At 43.8% G+C, this 12,481-nt stretch overlaps 1 protein-coding gene across 1 annotated transcript in view; it reads right to left on the reverse strand.

The window, feature by feature from the left end:
* Window positions 1-4,244, reverse strand: part of Fancc (FA complementation group C) — a 108,709-nt gene extending 104,465 nt beyond the window's left edge. The window contains exon 1 of the mRNA XM_038332409.1: window positions 4,144-4,244. The gene's annotated coding sequence lies outside the window, so the exon portion shown is untranslated. The remainder of the gene's footprint in view (window positions 1-4,143) is intronic.
* Between the last annotated feature and the right edge of the window lie 8,237 nt (window positions 4,245-12,481).

A 12,481-nucleotide genomic window follows, 5' to 3' on the forward strand; every position in this document is an offset into this window, starting at 1 on the left:
GGAGGCTGCATTCTTGACACTTGTGTTCAAAAGAGACTGCACCAACTGTGGCAATGGATGCATGGGCTCACGGCATAGGATGATGCATGCAGGGCAGTCAGTGCTGCAGAAAATGAATGGCTGACATTTTCCCAGAGAGAAAAAAATCTAAACTGAGGTGGTTTATTGTGCAAATTCCATCAAATCTTTTTTAAAGAATAACACAAATCCTTCACAAACTTAGGAAAAAAAACAAAAAAACAAAAACAGGGAACATGCTTGAATCACTCCGAATACCACTGTAGTCAGATGCACATGCACGGGGGTCATCATGTCAGCGGGTTCTGCACCGGATCCAACACTCATCAAAAACAATCAAGGCAACCCACAGTTAACGCCTCAAACAGACGCAAAAGTCTCATCTCCAATACCTGCCCTAGGGACCCCAGCAGCCCATCCAAAAGCAGCCACTGTCATTCACCTCCTCCCCTGTACTGCAGGTGAAGAGTAGACAGTATCAGATGAAAACACCAGATTCACAGAGTACATGATGCCATATACAGAAAAAAACATTTAAAAAGTCTGCTGAAAGTAAATGACTTTCAGGATACAGGAGGAACATACAAAAGCAACTATATTTCTATATGCTGGTATCAAGCCATTAAATAATGACAATTATAAAGCAATTCTGTTTATAGTAGCATCAAAACAAACAAAAAACTTCAAAGTATGAGAAGACATCTGTAATCCCAGCACTCAGGAGGCAGAGGCAGAAGAATAAAGAGTTGAACACATCATCCCTACAAAGTATGAAGCCAGTTTGGGACACATATGGCCCTAGTTCAAAAAAATAAAATAATACTCTTTAATATAAATGTAACCAAAAGGGTAAATTCCATATAGTAAAAATTACTGATAACATTGGGGAAATAATTCTAAATAATGATAAGCTAGTGAACAACTGTTGAGACTGCAACTCTCTCAGAGATGTGCAAGTCCGTCACGACAGCCATCACAGCAGCGCTCTGAGGAATATAAGGCACATGTTAACGTAAGGAGCCTGCTTTGGTGGGTGTCATGGAAGCAGGTGATGGTGAGGATGCGGAAGAAGCAAGACCCTCACACACTGCTGCTGGGAATGTAAATGAGCACATGATTAAATTTTCTACACAGCCCTGCAAAAGGTCCACACAACTATTATTCTTAAGAACTAAAACAAACTCAACCTAAATGCCCATCATCTGAAAATCCAAACATGGCACATACAATGTACTAGTCAGCAATAAACAGGGCCAAACTACTGATACATGCTACTATATGGGTGAATCACAAAATTATTATGTTATGGGAAAGATGTCAGACATAGTACACATTTCACATAAATGAATGTGAAAATGTCAGGAAAAGGTTACTCTAGGGAAAGAAGAAAACAAACCAATGGAGCAAGAAATGGCTACAGATCTGCATGTCTGAAACCATTAAAGTGATACAAATATTTCTGAATCTGAGTTGTGATCAGCATTGAGCAATTCCAAATATCACTCATAACTTAGAAACAGTGTACATACCTTCCTCAACGGCAGTTTCCAAAAGTCAGATGTGGTGGTACATGCCTGACATCCTAGATCTACCAAGACACAGGCCTGACCGTTGAGGATAAGGTTAGCCTGGGACACATAGTAAGACTCTGTCTCAAGTAAAGGATGATTTGCATACAGTCTTTTTTGTAACAATAGAAAAGGCTCAGAAAGGCATGGTCAAGGCCCATTACAGACTCTCCAAGCTAAGAGACAGGGAGGAATTGCATTCCAAAAGGAGGGGGCAATTTAAGAGCTGGGGCCTAACTGGGCAGTGGTGGCATGTGCCTTTAATCCCAGCAATTAAGAGGCAGAGGCAGGCAAATCTGAGTTTGAGGCCAGCCTAGTCTACAGAGTAAGTTCCAGGATGGCCAGGGCTTGAAAAAACAAAAATAACTGTGGCCTACTGAGAGGAATTTACATATTTAGTACTGTAGAATCATGAGAGAGACCCTAGCTCCTAAATCTATCTTGTGTCCATTCTCACAGTGTTTCTGACAAAATACCAGTTAGCACGCTGTGAGACCCTCATCAGAACCATGCAAATGCTTTGCATTCTTGACTCTAGAATATGAGCTAAATAAAATACTCTTTTTGGTTGTTTGTTTTTGTTTTTCAAGACAGGGTTTCTCTGTGTAACAACCCTGGCTGTCCTGCAACTCACTTTGTAAACCATTTGGGGCCTCAGACTCAGTTTGTGGCCTCAAACTTTCCAAAATCCAACTGCCTCTGCCTCCCAAGTGCTACACCTCAGGCATTTTGTTACAGCAATAGAAATCTAATACAATCTTGTAGCAAAGTTCCTAACAGGGAAATTATTTCAGTACAACAAAGAAAGTCAAGAAACACCTAACAAAGATACCCAGATGATTTCTCAAAGTCTTTTTCAAACCAAGTCTAAATAATAACAATAATAATATGTTTTATATTTAGCAAAAAAATAAAACACTCAAGCCAGGAGCAGTGATGCATGCCTTTAATCCCAGCACTTGGGAAGCACAGACAGGCAGATCTCTGTGAGTTCAAGAAGCGCCTGATCTACAGTTAGTTCCAAGACAGCCCTCTGGCTACATAGTGATACCATGGGGAAGACGGGGATACCAACACCACACTCAAGAACTGTATTGTTATCTGAATCTCTGTATTCTCTTTTCCAACAATATTAGATTTTTAGTAAATCACTGAAAATTCCATTATGTCTCCTATGAGAATTCTTTCATATTAAAGAAGTTAGCTAATCAGAAACCATCAACAGGGACTGAGAATATGTATATCATAAACTACCCTAAGATTTTTAAGGAGCATTTCAGGCTGAATTCTACCCTGAACTGAGGCTCTACCACTCCCACTCATCATGTGAGATGCCCTGGGGCCTCTCTGTGGCCTAGACATCCATCCAACCTCCTATTGGCCAAGCTGGCCTCCCTGAAGTTGGCTTTATAAATACAAGATTTGTGTAATTGCTGCTGGAACTATCTGCCAAAATATGGAAGTAGTTAAGAACCCCATTCATTTAAAATGTGCACACAGCTTCCCATGGGCAACAACAAACCCTCAGCCACCCAAACAAAACAACATTTTGTGTTGTTGTTGTTGTTGTTGAGAACAGGGCTGGGGAGCCAGCTCAGTTGGTAATGTGCTTGCCATACATACGTGAGAACATGAGTTCTATCCCAGAATGCATGCTTGTTGCTTTGGGTTTTTTTTTTTGTTTGGTTGTTTGATTTGGTTTTTCTTTTGTTTTGGCTTTTTTTTTGTTTTTTTAGTGTGTGTGAGTTTAAGGTCCTAAGCGTGTAGGTCTGACATTTGGTACCATCCTAAAGATGAAGACCATCTACAAACAGGTGACGTATGTCAATCACATCCGCTTAAACTTATTCAGTGAGGTACAGGATCTTTTGAACCATCTCAGATTAGAGCAAAAGTCCAGGCACACAGAGGTTCTCGCAGGAACATTAAGAGTCTCATCCAACACTCTCTCTTGCAGGAACATTCCTTGGTCTGCCCAAAGAGTCTCATCCAACACTCTCTCCAAGCCCAATCACCTAAAAACTGTACAAAAACAAAAACAAGAAAAAAAAAGCACATTGCGCCCCTAAACCCTCTGGGGCTTTGAATGGGCTGGGTCTGTCACTCAAGCAGCTGTGGGAGGGTGTCCATAGGGATCCGGGACAGACTGCTCTAACGGATGCCGAGCAATGAGCTTCACCTTTGCTACAGTCCTTTGACAGTCACCTGCGGCAGCGCTGAAGCCCCAGAAAGAGGATTTGTGAAAAAAAGGAAGAAAGAAAAGATAACCGGACACCTCCGGCCTCTCCTCTCCTTGCCAGCCGCTCTTAGAGTCAGTATGGGCCTTAGGCCCCGCCCCCACTATCGACTCCGCCCCTCTCCGACTCCCCCTAACGTCCCCGATCCGCTCGAGTTAGGTTTCAGTACGGCCACGCCCATCGCGGGCTGTCTGCCTTAGCCACGCCCCTCACCGTCGGCCCCCACCTCCCTCGAAGCCCCGCCTCCCCTCGGGTTCTAGCCCCGCCTCTCTCCAGGCCCCGCCTCCCGCCGCCCGCGCCAGCCCACCGTGGCTTCTCACCTTCCCGCCTCAGACGCGGCCCCCCGCGAGAGCGCGGCTCACCCACGTCGAGGCTCGGCGCAGGTTCTCGCGAGCCTTCCGTGTTCCAGCGGGAAGTGGCGGCCTCCACGGGTGGTCCTCACCCAGCGCTGCCTCAGCAGATTGAGGGAGAGCAGCCACCGCCCGGCTTCTGCGGCTTGAAAACTTGGCGTGGCCTCACGGCGGCTTTCTTCGCTTGACGTGTTTGGAATTTTCCCGCGGCCGCTCGGGGGTGGGGCTGCGTGCGCGCACGCCGCCGCAGTGCACGCTGGGATCGAGCGCGCTCCCGCGGCGTGACGTGAAAAGCCGCCGGATCTCGGGGCGGAAGTAGGCGGGCACGCGCCATGCCTGCCCACCCGGGCCGGGCAAGTTTGTCGTTAGGAGAGAGAGAACCCTGCAAGGTCTTGAAAGAAAGGAGTCTCCAAGATGGGTCCAGCCTGCGATTTCCTAGTCGCGGGCCCAACAACCGAAAGTGTTTTGTTTGGTTAGCGATCGCCCCATCCCAAGTCAGGCACATGCACTGCTTGGTTCGGGTCTGATCGGTTCCAAAATTGCGTTTAAGACGCATGAGTGGAAATTTTCTTTCGTGTCTGATGACGCTTGTGTCATCTTTTATTCTTGAATTTTTAACATTACGACACTTTGGGGGAGTCGGTTTTCACTAATGCGGGTCCTGAGTCGTCAGGCTTGGCAGGTGCTTTTACCGCTGAGCCATTTTACTAGCCTTTTTTTTTTTTAAATTGAATTTAGAACTACATGAAGATATTCCACAAAGGAAGAGTAAATAAACTTAGAGCTAAATCAGTACCTTATAATCACAAGAATACAACTTCAAGTGTGCTTTAAAAACTTGAAGTAATGGATGCTAATAATAAATAGCTTATTGAAACCACAGCCATCTCACCAGTGAACAAACCCAGTTCATAAAGCAAGTGCTACCAAGGTTATGAAGCTTATAAATTACAAGATGAGTATCTTGAGTAGTAGTCGCCAAGCTTTTAAACTTAAGGGAAAGGAGCTGGACATGGCTTAGCGGTTAAGAGCTTTGTCTGCTCAGAAGACAGCATCCACATGGCAGCTCACAACCACTGGTAACCCCTGCTCAAAGAATCGGATTTCTTTATGGCACAGACATACATAAAGCATAACACACATACATAGAGAATAACAATTTATAAGACTTAAGGGAGACACCACAGGAACCTGACCCAAAATTAACAGGTTCTGCTTTAGGGAATTAAGAGGTTTTCTATTTTTTTATTTTTTTTTTTTGCACCTCCCTGAGGTTTTGTGATTTTTTTTTTGAGGTGTCACTTTGTTGGGAACTGTGAACCCCCAGATCCTGAATTTCTTGTAAACAACTTTTTCCCCCTGATCTGAGTGCCTACAGCTGTTCTGAGCACGAGACCCTCGGCCTCGGGAGTTCCTGATGGCAGGGGAATGGTTTCTGGTGCGTTTGGCTGGGCTTTGCTTTCCCTATATAAGCTGCCCCTGCTCACAATAAAGGGGGCATCCTGGCATCAAGGATGACTCGTGTCTCTCTCTGTCTGTGAGGCTTTGTGTGTTTTAATCTCCAGCCCCTTGCCCGGCTCACAAACTGTATGGTGGCGCATAGAGCGCAGACGGGCGTGGTGCGCTACAATTTTAGTATAATCTAAGTCACAGCATGTGTAGTGAGATCACTACAAGTGACACCTTGGCCTTGAAAAAGTCACGCAGTGACAAATTTTTGTTACCCTTTGTATTTACCAGCAAACACAATGTGAAACCAGTTTGTTTCTTGTTTTTTGACAGTTTGGGTACTCAGATTTGGTCTATATACTTACAGAAAAAGTTGCAGTCTTGACATGCGTCGAATTTATGTCAGTTTAGTAGTTAGTAAAGAATTATAGGGCATACCTGGGCAGTGATAGCGCACACACACCTTTAATCCCAGAACACAGGAAGCAGAGGCAGGTGGATCTCTGAGTTCAAAACCAGCCTTGTCTACAGAGTGAGTTCCAGGACAATCAACACTACACAGAAAAGCTCTATCTCGGAAGAAAAAAAAAAAAAAGAATTACTGGGCTATGTAACTTCATGTAAAGTGGCACTATCTTCAGGCCTAATTAGACTATATTGGAAGCATATACTATATAAAGATGCAAATTTAAGTTCATGGATTTTCATAGGTGTTCATTCTATGCGGCATCCATATCTACAGAGCTGTTCTCGCTAACTACTTTTAGCACTAGTGAGAAGGCCACCTTGTTGTAAAAGGAGTGGCGGACCGCTTCCTGCCACCCGGCTCCCGGCCGCCTGGCTAGCTTATACCCCGAAATAACAACAGACAAATTATATTCATTTAAACACTGCCTGGCCCATTAGTTCTAGCCTCTTATTGGCTAACTCTCATATCCTGATTCAACCCATTTCTAATAATCTGTATGTCACCAAAATTAAAATGACAAATTGAGGGGACTTGTGTTAGAACTTTTTAGTTTTTACATTCAAGAGAGAAAATTGAGAAACCAGCAGCTGAAGGCTGCAAAATTGCTGCCTCTCTAAATGTTCCTTTAAACTTCAACAAATGCATAGAAACAGCTGTCTTGGGTTCCACATCGTGGAATTGTAGGAGTCCTTGCGCAGTGAGTTAAGATACACACCTAGCTCCCACACGAGACTGGGCACCTGCACACTGCCTCGCTCATGGCTTTGATAGTTTATGCCTTTGGTGTGTCAAGTGTATCTCGTGTGTTTAATAGTTTTGCCTTTGGTACTTCAAATGCATCATGTGTGCTTAAGTCCCAATGCTGCGTAGATCACTTGCCTTGCATTCATTCTTGAAGCTCACATTGACCATACACGGTAGGTAGTATGTCTGCTTCACAGACAGAGAACCAGATGCAGAGCTATGTTTTCTAGCAGGTGTCTTTTTTACTGTTCTTTATGTGCCTGCTCACCTCTGAGCTAGCCGAGAATGAAATGGGACCTGGAGACGTGACCCAGAGACTTTTATGCACTGCCCTAATCACTTTATTCTCACTAAAATATTTTGACTGAAATATACACAAAATTAGACAAGAAAACTGTGAACAGCACATGTCAAAGAAGAGCTTCGTGACGCACGCAGCAAGCAATGAAAGTCTGATCACTATCCAGAGAGGAAGAAAACCCTGATGCTAAGGAAGAGGGGAAGAAACAGGAGTAGAAGTGCATGGGGAAGGGAAGTCCTTCCCCTGCAGTTACACCCACCTACCGCTCGCTGGCTTCTGTTGGAAGAATACACTCAGGGAGTGCACATACACAGTCTTCTATCTGTTGTGGTCTCACAGTCTTCAGCTTTGTCACGGTACAGAGGCATGACCAGCAGACAGTGTAATTTGAAAACAGGAGCCCCAAGCAGAACCTGCTTTAAATTTTTATCTTTTCCAGGCTAGTAACATTCAGCAGTCCTCTCTCATGATGCTGGAACTGCTGCCACAGTTACTGGAAACCACACAGTCTCAAGCTGAAGCAACTGATGTTATGTGGGGTGCTGTGTTGTGAGCTGCAGTGCTGAGTAGGTCAGGTATGTTACACACATTTTGTTATGTTTACAGTAGGTTGTAGCAGAAAGGAGTATCACCATAAGTAGAGGAGAGTCTGTGCTACTAGAAGAATACCATCCCAAGCACAGGAGGGTTGGTACCATACACACACACATGCCACAGCTAATTGAATAGTGTGGAAACCTGAGCCTGGCTGTAACCACTCCTGCACCCCTAAGCCCCTGTGCATACCCAAGTCAGAGAGCAAGGTGAAATAATGTAATGAAAGGAGCAAAGGAAACTGACTGACAGAAAAGACAGAGAGGTAAAAGAATATGTTACTGCATGAAAACACAGCAGATGCCATTCCCAACTTTCTAATTTTAAGGCCAATTTTTTGGTGGGGAGGAAGGACAGGGTCTTGCTGTGTAGCTATGGATGTCTTGGAACTCACTCTGTAGACCAGGCTGTCCTCGAACTCACAGAGGTCCACCTGACTCCGCCTCACAAGTGCAATTACAGGTGTGCACCACCACACCAGGCCTTTTTTAAAAAATTTACTTTTTGTGCGTTGGTGTTTTTTCTGCATATACGTCTGCATGAGACTGTCAAGTCCCCTGAAACTGGAGTCATACATAGTTGTGAGCTGCCATGTGGGTGCTAGGAATTGAATCCAGGTCCTCTGAACAGCAACCACTGAGCCTTCTCTCCAGCCCCTGCTTTTTTCCAGCCCAGCTTTTTTAAGGCCAGTTTTAGCCAAGCTAACTGTAGTACTTTCTGTTCTTAGTTGTGCACAAATTTCCCATATGCTTGTAACCGTCATGCCTTTTCCTAGCAGATTTCAATGACAAACTACCTGGAGTTAGATAACTCTTGTGTGTCTCTGGGTGTTAGGATTCTGGTCAGTCCTACTTTGTAGGTTAGTCAGTGGGTGCCCAGTGAAAGCCAACCATAGGAGAAGCAAAGTATCTTTCCCTTACCCATCCTCAGTTCATGGTTAAGGCTTCTGTAACAAAAACAAGAGCACAGCATAAAAGCACAACATAAAACAAGAGCCCAGCATAAAAGTTTTAAGTTTTACATGACACTGGGACCCAAGGAAGCAATGAACCCTGGGAATCTTTATGCTAATTTTGATGAAAAGTGAACAGCCATGGGGAGAAAGAACTGGACGGAGAATATAATTTGCTAGTCATGAACGAGGGGGCGTTGGCAGGGCTGTTTGTTCAGAGCCTTCTTTGTGTCCCTGTGTCTTCAGAGAGCAAGATGTTCCTTTGTCCACATCATGAGCAACCACTTTTCACTTGACGGTCTCAGAACCTATTTTAGAAGTTTAGAAAACTCTTCCTAGGTTGTATGACCTGTTTCAGGGGAAAGAAATCGCAACCTTCCTACTTTTCCTAGTACCTAGATGCCAGTAATCATGGAAACTACCTACTTTGGCTACCAATAAAGAAAAATCATTCTCTGTTTTGTCAAAATGAGCATTATTTTAAGTGCTTGTAGCTTGCCACAGGACGAAGATGAAACACTGTCGTAAAGTCAGATTTCTGTGGTTAAAGAAAACCCATGCCCTCTGCCTTAAGCTTGGCCTAGAGAAAGAACCATCCTCAAGTCAATGAATTGCTGCTTTTCCTTCAGAGCCCATCAGCGGGTGCATGGTTGTTACATGAGAATATCCAAGAGTAGCAGATGTCATTTTAAAACTGGTGTGGGATTGTAGCCTGAATTACAAAGACAGGTAACCTGCCTACTTACTAAAAACATGTGAAGGCTGAAGATCAGAGGAACAAACCTATCCTCATGGAATTTCTAACAGGATTCCAGAAAACAAAAATCTGTGTTTTCCCCATTGAGCAATGAATGACATATACACTCTTTCAGAAGAACGTGCAACCAATTTTAGCCCAGTTTTATTTAGGTCAGTAAACACATACATTCTTATTTAGAGCATACATCCCACCAGTCCTGGTGTGTTGTAACTAATTTAGCACATTTTTATTGCCTGCAGAAAGTAATAAGTTACAGTTTTAAATGAGCACATGGCTTAAAAATAGTTTTCCTCATAAGTATTTAATAATGACTCACTTAGCATGAAATTAATATTAAAGAATTGCTAAGAATAAGCACTTAGAAATTCCAGCTGAAAAAGGAAGAAATTATGCACATTTGTGACTTGATTAATTCTGGCAACCATTAACTCAGAAAAAAGCGAATTCCATCCTAGCCCTGCGTCAGTTACAGATTGACCCTTTAATCGCCGAATGCTTTCCAATAATGGAGCTAACTGCATCTTGTTTATTCCTATTCTAAAGGAAGGCTCTAGCCTGCTCAACTCTTGCGTACGTGTGTGCGTGCATGTGTGTGCGTGCGTGTGTGTGTGTGTGTGTGTTGTGTGTTATTCTTAAAGATACACAAAGCAAAATGTGCTACTTGTCTTTTAGACTCTGACAAAATACCTGACGTAAGAAAGCTTTATTTTTGCCCACTGACTCCTTGGCTGCTTGGCACCATGAACTTATGCAAAACATCATGGCAGCAGGAAGCATGCAGAAGAAAAGCTTCTACACCACCATGGGAGACAGGAAGCAGAGAGGGAAGAAGGGACCCTGACTAGGTACAACTGTAAAAACACACCCCCACACACCTGCTTCCAACGAGGTCTCACATCTCTCAAACTTCTTACTGCTTTCCAAATCGGAACTGCCAGCTGTGGACCGAGCATTCAACACTTAAGCCTCTGAGAGATATTCATATTCAAACCATAGCAGGCAAGCATGAGAAATGAACATGTAAACCAGTTGTGGTTGCTATAACCCCACTACTCATGAACGTGAGGCATAAGAATTGCTGCAAGTTCCATGTTGGCCGGGGATAAACAGTAAGGCCCCATCTCAAAACCTCAGCAGGAAAACAAACAAAAACAAACAAACAAAAAAACCCAAAACATAACATTTAGTGAGCATTTCTGTTTTGGACACTTTGCCAGTCGTCCTACATTTGCTATATCATTTGATCCATAATTCCATTACATGTAAGGAAAATAAAAGTGTCACTCCTAGTTCATACACCAGCCAATAAATAATGCATCAGGATAAATCTTTTATGGTGCTGGGGATTAAACCGAGCCCTCATTCATACCGGACAAGTGCCGTACCACTAAGCTACATCCTCAGCCCCCAAAGAAATCATTTTAGGTGTAAAAGAGCCGCACCAGCGAGTGGCATGGTGTTGTTGGTAGCGAGTCACTTCCCCAGACGCTCGGCGCTCTGAAGACCTCGTATTATGCAGGCTCTTTCATGGTCTTCGCCCCCGTACCAATCTCCTATTGCTCTCGTAACTGAATGGTTGAAAACAAATTTATTATTCTATGCTTCTATAAGTCAGGGATCCATGTCAGACCCAGTAGGCTAAAATCAAGATGTCAGAAGGCTTTTGTCCTTTATAGAAGGACAGCGGAAACTGTTTCCTTGCTGCTGTCTGCTTTCCTTAGCTAATGCTCCCAACAGCCAGTCTCTTCCTCTGGGACTCTGACCTTCTTACGGCTCCCTTTATAAGGACTCTTGTCATGTCTTCTGTCCATTCCAGTAATTCAGGACAATCTTCCCACCTGAAAATAGTTGACTTATTCAGATTGATAGAATCACTTTTGCATAGAAGGCAATATATACACAAGTTACAGGACACTATTGTTCAGGAGACCCCATCCCACCAACTTATTCAGATGCTCTTCCATGACTCCATTTCCAAAGTTCTGAAGTGAGTTCTAACTTGTGAAATCCTCAAGAAAACCTTTTTCTTTATGCAAGAGCTGTGTCCCCTGTAGTGTGTAATTGTAGATGTCCTTAGTATATCAGTCATTTACTTCTGAAGCCAGATCTGCTTCTGGCCACCCCACTGCTCCTGGCTTCAATAGCAAAGCGAGTACAGCACATTAATGACAGTATTGCTTGTGCCTGGCACTAGCCAACCCTGGAAGACAAAATAAGCAGACTCAATCTCAGAAAAACACAAAATTCCAATCGGAAGTCTTCTTGGGGTTTGATTTCATATCGCCTGTAAATGGCTTTCATTTCTTTTTTTTCCTTATTGTGTTTGCAATGCTACTTGTAATTTCATGCAAAAGCATGTGCAGGTATCTCCCCTCTTGGTAGGGCCACCCTGTTCTTTTTTTTCTCCCCCTGTGGAGATAGGCTGGCTGACCTGGGATTCATAGAGCTCCTCCTGCTTCTGATTCCCAAGAGCTAGGACGAAAGGTGTGCATCACCACGCCCAGCTCACCACACTCTTCTTAACAGCAGAATTTAGACCTTTTTAAAGGTCTCCCTCAAGCTCTGACTAAATATTGGACCAGGGAGATGGAATTAGTACTCTGAAGTTGCATCTGGCCTGCAGGCTTGTTTTGTTTAGCTTGAAGAGCATTTGAGAGAAATTTTTAATTGAAAACATTTAGAAATCAGAGAATTTCACATAGAATTCTTATTTTGCATTGCATGATAAATTGGACAGTGTGAGAACACCAGGCCACCATTTCTGCCTATCATGAGTAGGTGTCTGCCTCAGGCAGGTTCTCTAGTTTGGTGCTCTCTGGTCAGCTTAGTCTAGTCTCTAAGAGAAGGTCAGATTTTTTTTTTTTTTTTTTTTGCTAAGATATCGTCAGTCCTAAGGCTGAGAAGATGACTCAGTAGGTAGAATCCTTGCTGTGTAAGCTTGGAGACCCAAGTTCAGATCTGAGCACCCATATAAAAAGCCAGGCACCGGGGAGGTGAAAACAGAGGATCCCGCAGGCTTGGTGGCCTGTCTAACTGAAC

The sequence above is a fragment of the Arvicola amphibius genome, chromosome 6 (genome assembly GCF_903992535.2).
Source record: "Arvicola amphibius chromosome 6, mArvAmp1.2, whole genome shotgun sequence".
NCBI lineage: Eukaryota > Metazoa > Chordata > Mammalia > Rodentia > Cricetidae > Arvicola > Arvicola amphibius.